General features: G+C 43.5%; 1 long non-coding RNA gene across 1 annotated transcript; it reads right to left on the reverse strand.

Moving 5' to 3' along the window:
• Positions 1–2,185: 2,185 nt before the first annotated feature.
• LOC126636146 (uncharacterized) lies at positions 2,186–5,585 on the reverse strand. Its single transcript, XR_007627920.1, has 4 exons — positions 5,093–5,585; positions 4,805–5,018; positions 3,938–4,118; positions 2,186–2,869 (listed from the first exon to the last, which is right to left on the reverse strand). It is a non-coding gene; the product is annotated as an uncharacterized LOC126636146 (long non-coding RNA).
• Between the last annotated feature and the right edge of the window lie 6,452 nt (positions 5,586–12,037).

Consider the following 12,037-nt stretch of genomic DNA (forward strand, 5'->3'; position numbering starts at 1 on the left):
CCTCAATGCCAAGGAAGGCTATTAATTAGAATTAATGAAATTCATGATCAGTTTTCTGCTTTCAGGAAAAACAACCCCCAGTCCTTTTGCCTGTTTTAATTCTCATCCATTTTTTTTTTTTTTTATTTTGCCTTCCTGGAATTATAAAATTGGCCACCAGAATCTGTAGACAATTTTAGGGATGAATTGATACACCTGGGATTAGAATTTTTGTGGGTGTGCTGATGACTGAATTAAATTATATATATATATATATATATATAAAATACATTACATAATATGAATATAGAGAATATATTGCATAAGATAATTATATATAATCATAATTTCACTTTTTTTCTTCCCCTGACAAGAAGAATTTTAGTCACAGGCACAAACTCCATCACCTTGAGCTTCAAAAGGTCTTCAACGAGAGGTTTTTCAACCATTTTCAGGCAAAGAAAAAGGAGTGAACAAAGTCTGACCCATCCTCAGGGATTTAATTTGCTTTCCTGTTTCTCAGGCACCTGCAGAGTGAGACCCTCACCCACAAACCACAGCACTTGGGAGACACGATGGAAGGCAAATTCTGCAAATCCTAGCTTAAATCAAGTTTAAAATCAACTTTAAAAAATAAAGTTAAAAATCAAGTTTAAAAAATAAAGTTAAAAATCAAATTTAGCTCCATCCCTTCGAATTATCCCATCATGCAAGCCCTGCTGCTGCTCTCCTGAGAGATTTAACTCCTGTGGGAAGCATCCCAGGGCACATTCCTGTGATTGCAGCTCTGGAAGCTTTGCCTCCACATCACAAGTCTCAAAAAACTGGAAGTTAAAACCCTCTCTCACAGCCCCTTAAATTCAGCCCAATGTGTTGGTTCCTGTTCACTCCTTACTGAGTTGTCACCCTGAAAAGAGATTTCCCGTGGCAATATCTCTGTGTTTGCTTAAAACAAAGGAATTTGGGAGGATGCTGCATCTGTGGCGAGTCCCATATTATTTATAATTTGCTTCATCATTTCTACATCTCACCACATAAATCTGTTGTTCTCCTTGAAAGTCATTTAATTGTAAATCTCACTGCTTAATTCTCAGTGAGCAAAGCCAAGGAGATGTTGATCCACCCCACGCCTCTACTCACGTGGAAAACTTGTTCCTCTTGCCTCCCAGCCTGAAAAATATGAATATTCATTACAACTGCCACACTTGTCCACTGGCATTAATCAGTACATCATAATTAGCCAGGGCTTTCACTTTTTAGCACGCATTTTAATAACCCACACGGAGTGACCTGAAGAATTTTGAAGCCTAAAAAAAAAAGGAAGATACCAAAGGCTGCATTTTAAGGGTGACCTTTTGGCAAGGAGAGGCAGAGGGGACCAAACTGGGAATTCTTGCAGGCACTGCCTTTCACAGGCTCACTCAGACTGGGCTGCCCAGGCCCTTTGTCCAGGTGGCTTTTGAAAATCTCCATGGATGGAGACACCACAGTACGATTTATCCAGGGAAAATGGTAAAAAATTGAAAGACATCTCCAGGTTTGGTCCCTGCTGGTGTCTGCTGAGGAATCATAGACTCACTAAGGATGGAAAAGACATCCAAGGCAAGTCCAACCTCCAGCTGGATGCCACCACGTCCACTGAAACAATCACATCAAGTGCTGTCATCAAAGTGAATTGTTTTACCACCACAAAACCACTCCAACTTACTTTCTTCTCACAATATCTCCATTTAAAATTCCATTTATTCCCCCCTCGTCCCCTGGAATTTTCCCATTCGCACCAGACTCGCAGATCTCCAGGGATTTTGGCACCAGCCATATCCATCCCAGATTTCCAAGGCAGCACCTCTGACCAGCACTCCCGGTGGTAGCTGATGCCCCTGGAAATCTGCTGGAGCATCCAGATTCCAATTCCCTGCTGCCCCAGGGCAGGGCCATCCCCGCTCCACACCATGCCAACGAGCTCACTCGGCTCTGGCTCTACCACCCTGGACAGGCTCCACAGCCCAGAAATGCCAATTTTCGCTGCTCCTAAACCTTCCAGCTGGATCCTTCTAGAAAATGGGAGGCTCACTAGCAAGGATTTTCTCCCTGCCTGCCCTTTCCCTGTTTTCCCATCATCACTGCTGCTTTCAGAGAAGGAAAACTGATCCTTTCTGCTTGAGCTGCTGTTTGATGCAGAGGATTGGACTTCTCCTGGTGCTGGGCGTGGGACAAGTGGAACAAATTAAGGGGTAATTCCCATTATTTGGCTCTAAACTGATTTTGGAAAAAGAAATAGATGAGCTGATGACTGGCATGATGAGCAGATGGGCTGATGCAATGGTTTACAGTCAAGGAGGGATACAAGGAAATTTTCTTGGTGAATAAATATTCCTCAAGGGAGAGTTAGGACTGGATTTCCCTGTCCTGGGCAGCAAAATTATTATTAATATTACAGCCATTATTAGCTGCTTTTGCCCCACAGATTTTAGGGGGAAAACAGACTGTACCAACGTATCTGTGAACTCCAAAACTTCAATTCACTGCCCAAAAACTGCATTATCTCACCAATATCCATGGAGCTTTCCTTACTGAGGGCCCTGTCCCGGGAGGCTGAAATTCATCTGACCAGATCCTTGCAAGGAAGCACAAAATGTGACCCTTTGGAGGGTCAGAGCTGGTAACAATTCTATTTCTTCATCTCTGCAACAGCATTTATTTTTCCAAACAGGGAGAAAAACAATCCAGACTTATCACTCCTGGTAGGAAAACCTCACACTGAGAACTTCCCATGACATCCCTTAATCCGTTCCCTTGAAAACCAGCTCTGCCTTTGCCCACCTGGAAGTGGATGAACGTTTTCAACGTGTCCATCTCTCAGGAGTTTTCAAATTTGGGGCCTGAATTCCTACAAAAAAAACCACAAAAGGGAGATTTAAAACCAGCCCATAAATTTGGGGGAAGAACTGGGCACTTCAGGAAACTTCCTCGTTTCCCTTTGAGGCTCCTCTTTCCAAGCCCATTTGGAGTAATCCTGTTTTTTAATTTGGGAAGATCAGAGTCCCTCTGATAGAGGACTGCTCCAGGTAGTTTGGGATGTGGAAACAAGGAACCCCAACTCTGAAATTCAGTGTATTATTTACCTCCCAGTTGGAGCTGACACAGAGCTCAGCGAGTCGGGTGTTGCTGCCTCGTTTGGCAATTATTCCTCCTGACAGGTTGAAGGTGCCTCGTGCATGATAAACATTTAGGGGCTATTTTTTTTTTTTCTCTTTTCATTTGATTACGTGATTATTCTGCCTGATGGAGAGACTGATCCCTATCAACAGCCACACCATCCCTCTTTGGACTCAGTTACCACAGGGCTGTTTGGGGGGAAAGTAAAAGAGCTCTCCCTGGTTAAAACAAGCTGCTTTATTGATTTTTTAATTATTATTTTATCCAAGTTATTCTTGAATATTTTGGGATTTTTTTCATTTATTTTGGTGAAAAAAATTATATATTTTATCCAAGACCCCCAGCATCCCCAAATCAGTAGAGGAAAGGACCGATTTACAGGGACTAATAAAAACACAAAAATGTTGTTCATAATTGTCAAAAAGTTACAGCCCAATCAAATTTACAGCCCAATCAGATCGCTGGGGAGCAATTTTTTGATGCTGGCTTTCCCACTTTTAAAGTTCCATTTACCATCATTCCATGTGTTTTGATTGTAATGGATGAGCCTGTCATAACTCACTGCAACGTGAAATCACTCCCATTCTTGTTTCCTCGACTTCGGAGTTGAATTTTTGTTTGAGATCAAATTACCACTTTATTATTCGAAGCCTGATTCATTTAAAGCAGGCAGAGGTGAATGTTTGGCTTCTTTACCCTACATTTTGCTGGAAATTGAGTTGTTTTTCGTGTTACCTCCCCACAGCACAAGGCAGGGCCTTTGCCTTCCTTTCCTCAAGCGGAGAGATTTCGAACTTACCTTTTTAAAACAATCTGTATTTCCTCTTCCAAGCAGGTTCAGTTTCCAGCTCACATAAATTCTGTAGCTTTATATTAAGTCTTTCAACTCGGACAAGAGGGGGAATGGGAGACCTGTCCCTTCCCAGGGGAATAAACACTTGATTTCTGTGACCTTCCCCGGCCCAGGGACAGGCTCAGAGCTGCAACAGAGACAGGACAAGATAATGTGGAAAATGATGGACAAGATAATATGGACAAGATAAGAGAGGAAAATTCAGATTACAAATGTGTATTAATGGCAAAATAAAGCACAGAAGGTTGCAGGGGTGTTAGAACTGTGTAGCATTATGGTTTCAGGTATTTCTCCTGAACTGCTGGTTGATTTGTGTCCTGGGATGGGTTTTGCTCCTCTAGGGACACCCCACCTGCAGTTCTGCCTCCAGCTCTGGGGTTCCAGCACAGGAGGGATGTGCAGCTGTTGGAGCAGGTCCAGAGGAGGCCATGGAGATGCTCCAAGGGCTCTGGAGCCCCTCTGGGGCCAGGCTGGGAGAGCTGGGGGGGTTCACCTGGAGAAGAGAAGGCTCCAGGGAGACCTGAGAGCCCCTGGCAGGGCCTAAAGGGGCTCCAGGAGAGCTGGAGAGGGACTGGGGACAAGGGATGGAGTGACAGGACACAGGGAATGGCTTCCCACTGCCAGAGAGCAGGGTTAGATGGGATATTGGGAAGGAATTGTTGGTTGGGAGGGTGGGGAGGTCCTGGCACAGGTTGCCCAGAGAAGCTGTGGCTGAATCCCAAATTCCTGGTGACTGACACACTACGGAGTTAACACATCTTTTGGCCCTTTCCCTTCATACGGGTTCTCCTGCTTTTCTAACGAAATACTTACCTTTAAGCGCTCCCGTGGTGGAGGGAATGTCCAGGCTGGGCTCCTGCTCTGTCCGTGGGATCCAAGTGCCACCTTGTGTTCACACGCTGCATTTCAGGGAGCTTTTCCCTCCCGCATCCATCAAAACCACGGCTCCTGCATCCCACGGGAATGCTTGGAGAGGTGTTCGGGTCTTTTATCGCTGAATGAATAGTATATTGAAATGCCAGCAAAGCTATTTAATAATAAATACATCTGCAGCCTTATAAACGGGATTTTTTTTTTACACAATAAATTCTTTGTGCTTACCGTGCAAGGCTTCTGTAAATCCCATTTCCATCCCAGTCCCTCCAGCTGGATGCAGGAATGGCTGTGCTGGCCATCACCACCCTCATCCCTCCACCAAGAAAATGCCTCTCAGGGTAATTAGAGATGCCTGAAATTTTTATTTTTCAGGCAGGAATCAGAGGGATGCAGAAGGAGTTGAAAATTGTAGGTTTGCAGAGATAAATTATGGGTTTATAAGAGTGAACTGCTCAGGAATTAAAATCAGATTTCCTGGAAAGGCACAGCTGAGATGAATTACAAAGCTGGGAAATCTTAAGGAGAATCATGAGAGGTTCATAAACTTTTATAGGGAAATTTTCAATATTCAATAACTGAGCTAAATTTTAAAAGAGAAAAGACAGAAAACTAAACCAAAGTTTGTTTTTTTAGTGAGGATTAAAGCAAATATTTCGGTGATGCCCAAATCAACATATTTCTGTTTTATCATAGTAGGCCTATGTCTATCCTGCAAGAACATTTCATTTCCTTCAGTGTGGGCACCAAACCTAAAAAAGCTGTTGTTTTTCCACCTCTCCTCCTATTTTTCAGCCAAGCCCTTCCACGTGCGCTCACCTGGGAGAAGCTGGGGCTGCCCAAGGCCAGGTTGGAGCAACCACAGAACTCGTCACCCCCTGCCCTGGAGTTCGTTCTCAGCCACAACCCCCCCGTCACTGCTCTGCAGAGAACAGGTGTCCCAGATATGCTTCATCCCATTTTCCTCCTAATTGTGCCAAAATGCAGCTCCCACGGTGCGTGCCTGGGAGTGGGAGTGACAGACTGACAGGTGTTACCAGCGAGGAGCCGGTGTTTGTTTGGCTTTTCGGGCAGTCCAATAAAGCACAAAAGCAAGACAAAGCAGCAGCCTGTGCAGCTCGAGGGGCCCTTTGGCAGAGCCAGCCCTGCCAAATGCAAACCTCCTGAATATTTGGATTGGGCAGGAAAGAGCGTTGTCTGAACAGTTGCCTTTTAATGTGCTGTCACAGAGCTGATTGTTTATCGTTTGGTGCTACCAAACCCTCACCCCGTGGTTTATGCTCAGCCATCTCAAGTCTAAAGTCTTGAGGAGGTTCAAAAGTGGTGAAAAATGTCATTTGGACACTCAGCACAGAGCTGGGGCTGAGCATTCAGCTACCACTCCATTTGAGTGCTTGTTCTGCATGCAGAAAATGCTGATTAAAAAGGTAATAATTCCTTCCATGAGGTTAGAGAAACATAGAATTGTTTGGGGTGGAAGGAACATTAAGGATTATCCAGTTCCACCCCCTGCCATGGGCAGGGACACCTGCCACTAGTCCAGGTTGCTTCAGCCTGCCCTTGGACACTTCCAGGGATCCAGGGGCAGCCACAGCTTCTCTGCCCAACCTGTGCCAGGGCCTGCCCACCCTCCCAGGGAACAATTCTTCCTTAATCTGTTCCAAACCCTGTCAGCTGGAAGCCATTCCCCCTTGTCCTGTCTCTCCATGCCCCCAAAATCCCTCCCCATCCTTCCAAGTCCCTCTCTACAAGCCAGGCTCTAAATCCCAGATGCTGTGACCTTCCCTGAATCCCTCCCTGCTGGGATTGATCCCTCCTGAGCTTGGAGGAGGTAACCCTTGAATATGAACCAGCTTTCTTCCCTAGGGAAGGGAATGTTTGTCCCATGTTCCCACACCAAGCAGATGGGTTTATCAGATCAGTTATTATCAAAAGCAACAAACTTTCATAACATTACAGTTATTTTTTCCCCCCTTTTTTACATAAAATTCACATCTAAAATCCCAACTATCAGCTGAAGGGAGGACAGGAATCAGCAGCCACATTCGGCCTCGTGAAGGGAACCTGTTCCATGGAAAATCAGTGTATTCTCTGAAGGGAAGAAAGGATGAAAAAAAGAAATTTGCACAATAGATGGCAAGGAAAATCCTTGTTATTCCTGATACCTGCATCTCACCTGTGGGAAGAGTTAAATGGGACTTTGGTGTTTCTTCCAAGGTCAGTAAGCGCTGGTCATGCCTGGGACCTGTTCTACCTTAGACAGCAAAAAAAATTCATAGAAGAAACCTTAAAAGTTTAAAAAAAAACAAGGGAGAAGTTAAAATATCTGGGCCAACTTTACATCACTGTGATTTTTCCCCACTCTTCAATCCATCTCTTGGGAATCTTTCCTTTTTGGTGATGGGAATGGAAGGTGTTTCCCCAGGCCATGATCCTGCCCTGGACTCTGCTCCTGTGCTTCAGGCCAGAGATTATCCCTCTGGGGAAAATAAAAAAGGGAATAATTCCCAGGTTTAACTCTCTTTTCAGCACATGAATAACTGACCAGTTGGGAACCTGCCAGGATTCCTGTGCTTTTTACTATCAGTGTAAAAGTGATTTATCCAAAGACAAACAGAAAAGGGGGGAATTTATTCAGACGATTTTCCCCACAGTAAAGTTTGGGATGGAACAACTTGCAGGGGAAAATAAGAACCCCTGAGTGGTGCTGCTCATTCCTCAAGCTCCCCCTGAGCCCAACCCTCAGAGAAGTCTGAGAAAATGGTTATTTTTATTTTTCCTGCAACTTTTCACTTGGAGGTTCTGGCTGAGATCAGAAAGAGAAAGCTGAGTTCAAAATTTGCAAAGGCACAACTTGGGGTTTCTTGCTAAAAAAACCCAAACCTGTACAATATTTTTAGTTTTGACTCACCATCACATTCCGTGGATGTTCATCTTCACTGGAGCTGGACTTTGGAAATCCAGCCATGAAGGAAAATAAAATAGAGGCAGATGCTTCTGTCACTGCAGGACATCAGCCCTTTGGATAATGATGCTCTCAGGGGTGGATTTGTCATCACTTCCAGAGCTTTCACATCCATTTTTGTGGCTCTTCTTTCTCTTGACCTTGGCTCTGATAAATTCCTCTTATCTGTTTCTTACCAACATCTCCTCCTTTCCCTGTTGCAACCCCATCATTTATGGGATTCTTGGGTTTTTCAGGGAGAGGGAGTTGCAACTCAGACATAAAATCTTCCTCCAGCTCAGCAACAGAACAGATTCTCAGCCTGGAAATGGTTGCAAAGAAATATTAACCAAAAAAATCATAGATTTTTTTTTAAGTTAAAGCTTTTTTTAGCTTTTACTTCTGTAACTCATAGAAGGTCTTGATTTTTTTTTTTTTTAATTAAACAGTTCAGCTCTTTTTAATAATAAATTCAAGTTAAAAATTATAGATTAAAGGTAACCCCTGGAAATCCATTTCTAGGGTCTCTTTTCTTCAGACAGCTCCTCCTAATTCCTTGTTCCATTGCCTTTATGAGTGAGATCATCCCTAAGCCCAGCTCAGAACAGCTTCCACTTGCACCCCTGTTTAGACTCAGCCTAGTGAGCTGTGCCCTCCAAAACTCTGCCTCTCCTCTGCTTTCCTAATTTACATCACTGCCAACTTTATTTCATATCATGTTTTGCCCAAACTACTTCTGAAGGATTCCTGTCGTAGTGGAAGAGCCTCAGTTCGTGTTTAAACAAAAGTCTAACCCTCAGGTTATGGGAAAAAGACCAAAAATCCAAGTCCTAAAGGCTAAAAACTTCAGGCCATTTTAATTTCTAATAATTCAGAATGAATTCTCATGGGTTTTAAGCGTCTCTGGTGACACAAGGAGGACTTTTTGTGCCTTTGAACATTTACAACCCTAGAACAGCCCAGGATCTTGGAAAATCACCTGGTCCAACCTTACCTGGGATATTTTTGTTGCAGAAGGAACGAGGCACAAGATTCACTCCTGCTACAAAACTAATTTTACAAGCTTGTTAATTAATTTTTAACTGTTGAAGGTTACATTTTATTTCTTAATTGGAACTTCATAAAGTTCATAAAGAAAACTTAATAATGTTTAAGTTTAGAAACCTCATTCTGTACTAAATTCCATGATTTGGATTAGACTGAGTTTAGGTTTGAGTTTAAAAACCCCTCAGAGTGATTTCTAATAGAAAAATTGAAATATACTCTTTTTTTTTTTTTTCCACTGGAAACACCATACACCCTGCATTTCAGGGTTACTTGGGGTTCAAAAAATGATGCACCACGAGTGAGATTTGGACTGTGATAAGTCCCAGGAGCTGTTGTTTTTTGTTATTCCCTGTTATCTTTTGTCAAAAGCATGGTCATAATTCCCTTTGAGGAGTTTTCTGAGCCCAATCCCGTTCTCCAAGGCAGCCTCTAATGGGTTGTGTCACTCAGTCCACGCTCAGGTTTAAAAGGCAGCTTCTGCAGCCAAAGCACAACACAAAAACATCCCCATGCTGAGCTGAACACGAGCAAAACACAGCCCAAGGAGCTGTGCTCCAAAAATCATTATTTTTATATTAAACTAGGCCTTCATAATGTCATTAAAAATTTAGGTCAAGCACATGATGTCCAAAGGTTCTCAAGGAACACAAGGATAAAATTATCTGCCAGGAATTTATGTCCACCAGTGGGTAGCAGCAGGTAGCAGATAATTGAAAAGTGGCTTATCTCTAATTACTCTGCTATATCCTCCTTACAGCCACATTAGGGGGAGCACACAAGAACCACACTTAAATACTGGTGAGCCTGATGTAAAAAGAACATTTGGAAATGGTGATACTCTTATTTTAATCCGTGTTTTGCAGAAGCAGCTCTGCAAAATCCTGTTTTTTATGCTGCATCCATGATGTTTTCTGAGCCGTCCACAGCACTACACATTCCCTGATGTTGCTGCCTCAAATATACAGACTTTAATTCAACTTTACCTTTCCTCTTTTTTTTTTTTTTTTCTACTTTCTGAGTTGGAGTCATTCTATTTTTCCTGCAAATAAAAGTGGTTTTATGGCTTGAGGTATTGCTGGTTATGAGTAACCCCGAGATGCTCTAAAACTCCAAAACTATTCTGGGCCCTTTCTGCGAATGTCTTTGGAGCTGAGGACATTCTGATCCATCAGCAGCAGATGGCCCTTAGCTACAGAAGTGATTCCAACACACAGCTTCACATTTCATTATTGCAAAGTTCAAGTCTAAGAAATTGCTTTTTTCCTTGTTAGGCAGAGCTATAACTTCTCCTTAACCACTGTAGCCCCAAGACCAACAATCTATCACTTCATTACAGCTGCTCCTTCCCTTCCCCAGCCTTCCAGAACGCTCTGCCCACGACAACAGCAGCATTTTAATGTTGTTGTGGCTTTTCTCTGGTGGGCAGAGGTGGTGGCAGCTCCTGTTTGCCAAAAACAACCACGCCAAGATCGTGGAATCACCGAAAGGTTTGGGTTTGCTTGGCAGCCTTTCCTCCAATTCCTTTAACCAGGCTTTTAGTTCTGACTTCAGGGTCCTGAACATCCCACCAGTGGTTTTTATCCATGCTTATGGTTCACTGGTAAAAAATCCATATTAAATCCATTTTATCCATGCTAATGGTTCACTGGTAAAAAATCCACATTAAATCCATTTTATCCATGCTAATGGTTCACTGGTAAAAAATGGGTTTTAAACAGGAACGTTATCATTGGGCACCATTTCGTTAAAACCTGAGGTTTTTAAAGTTTTGATAAGTGATAAAAAAAATCACAGAATTACAGACTGGTTTGGGTTGGAAGGACATTAAAGACATAAAGTGCCATCCCCTGCCATGGGCAAGGACACCTCCTACCAGCCCAGGTTGCTCCAAGTCCCGTCCAACCTGGCCTTGGACACTTCCAGGGATGGGGCAGCCACAGCTGCTCTGGGAAGATGGATAAGATGATGTGGGACATCCATCAGGAAAACGCCTCATGGGCAGCACACAGAGCCCTTCACCCAGCAAAGGCTTAGAAAGGAAATAAGAATGTTTTCAGATTGCTGCAATGAGCTGTACAGCTTTTTTTTTTGGGGGGGGGGGGAGGAAAGAATCAGCAAAGGCAGAGATTTCCCTTCCCTTGCTGAGGGAGAGCTCCCAGGAGAGGAGAATCCCAATTAAACGTGGCTTTTCTGTAGTGGATCAGTTTGAACATAACCTTTTCCATCTCAGCACTGCTGCAGGAGCTCAGCAGAAGTGCCTTTTCTCAGGTTGCAAAATGAGGACAAACTTTCACTTTGACACTTGCTGAGCAAAGACAAGAGAGGGGCTGGAAACCCTTTTGGGTTTTTTGGCTAATATTTTCCTCCTCCAGAACTTCCTTTTATGGCAGCCCCATTGCCTTGTGCTTCTGCTGATCACATCTGGTAGCACAAATAAACAGATTTTTCCCATCTGTCCATATATATATAAATATCAAATTCTTAGATCAATATCTCTCTCGATTCATGTCACGAAATGGATTCAAAACTGAGCTGTGTGAAAGTCTAAAACAGGCCCAGCAGTTTAAAAGTGACATCATTTGGAGCTAATCAGGGATTAACCATGGGTCAGAACATTCCCATATGGACACACTGCTTTCCTTTAATTAGGTACTAATAGTTACAGGAATATGGTTAATGTAGATCCCAAAAAGAAACACCAGTGTGAGAAAAGGACTCTGCAGTTGTGCCAGAGCCAAAACACTCCCAGCCTCAAAGAGGCTTCAGCAGAACATGATTTTCCCTGGGAGTGTCCCAGGCCAGGCTGGAGCACCCTGGGACAGTGGAAGGTGTCCCTGCCCGTGGCAGGGGGTGGCACTGGATGAGCTTTAAGGTCCCTTCCAACCTAAATCATTCTGGGATTCTCCAATTTTCCCCGTGGTCCCCATTCCAAAGAGACTTCAGAGCCTCCTTCCTGAATAATTTTGTGGTAGCTGATCAATCCTGGAGTTCAGTGGAATTTGGGCCTGTGGACAGAAGAAGAGAGGAATTAAACCCCACTTTAATACAGGGATAATTCAGCTCTGCCTCAGCACAACTTTGTGGCCATGACAGAGAGGGAAAGCTCCGAGAGTGGAAAACAAGATCACGTAACGATGCTGAGTGAGCAGGAGCATAAAGCAAAACAAGATAACTGATTTTCC

The sequence above is a fragment of the Myiozetetes cayanensis genome, unplaced genomic scaffold (genome assembly GCF_022539395.1).
Source record: "Myiozetetes cayanensis isolate MyiCay16 unplaced genomic scaffold, myiCay2020 scf13, whole genome shotgun sequence".
In the NCBI taxonomy this organism is placed as follows: domain Eukaryota; kingdom Metazoa; phylum Chordata; class Aves; order Passeriformes; family Tyrannidae; genus Myiozetetes; species Myiozetetes cayanensis.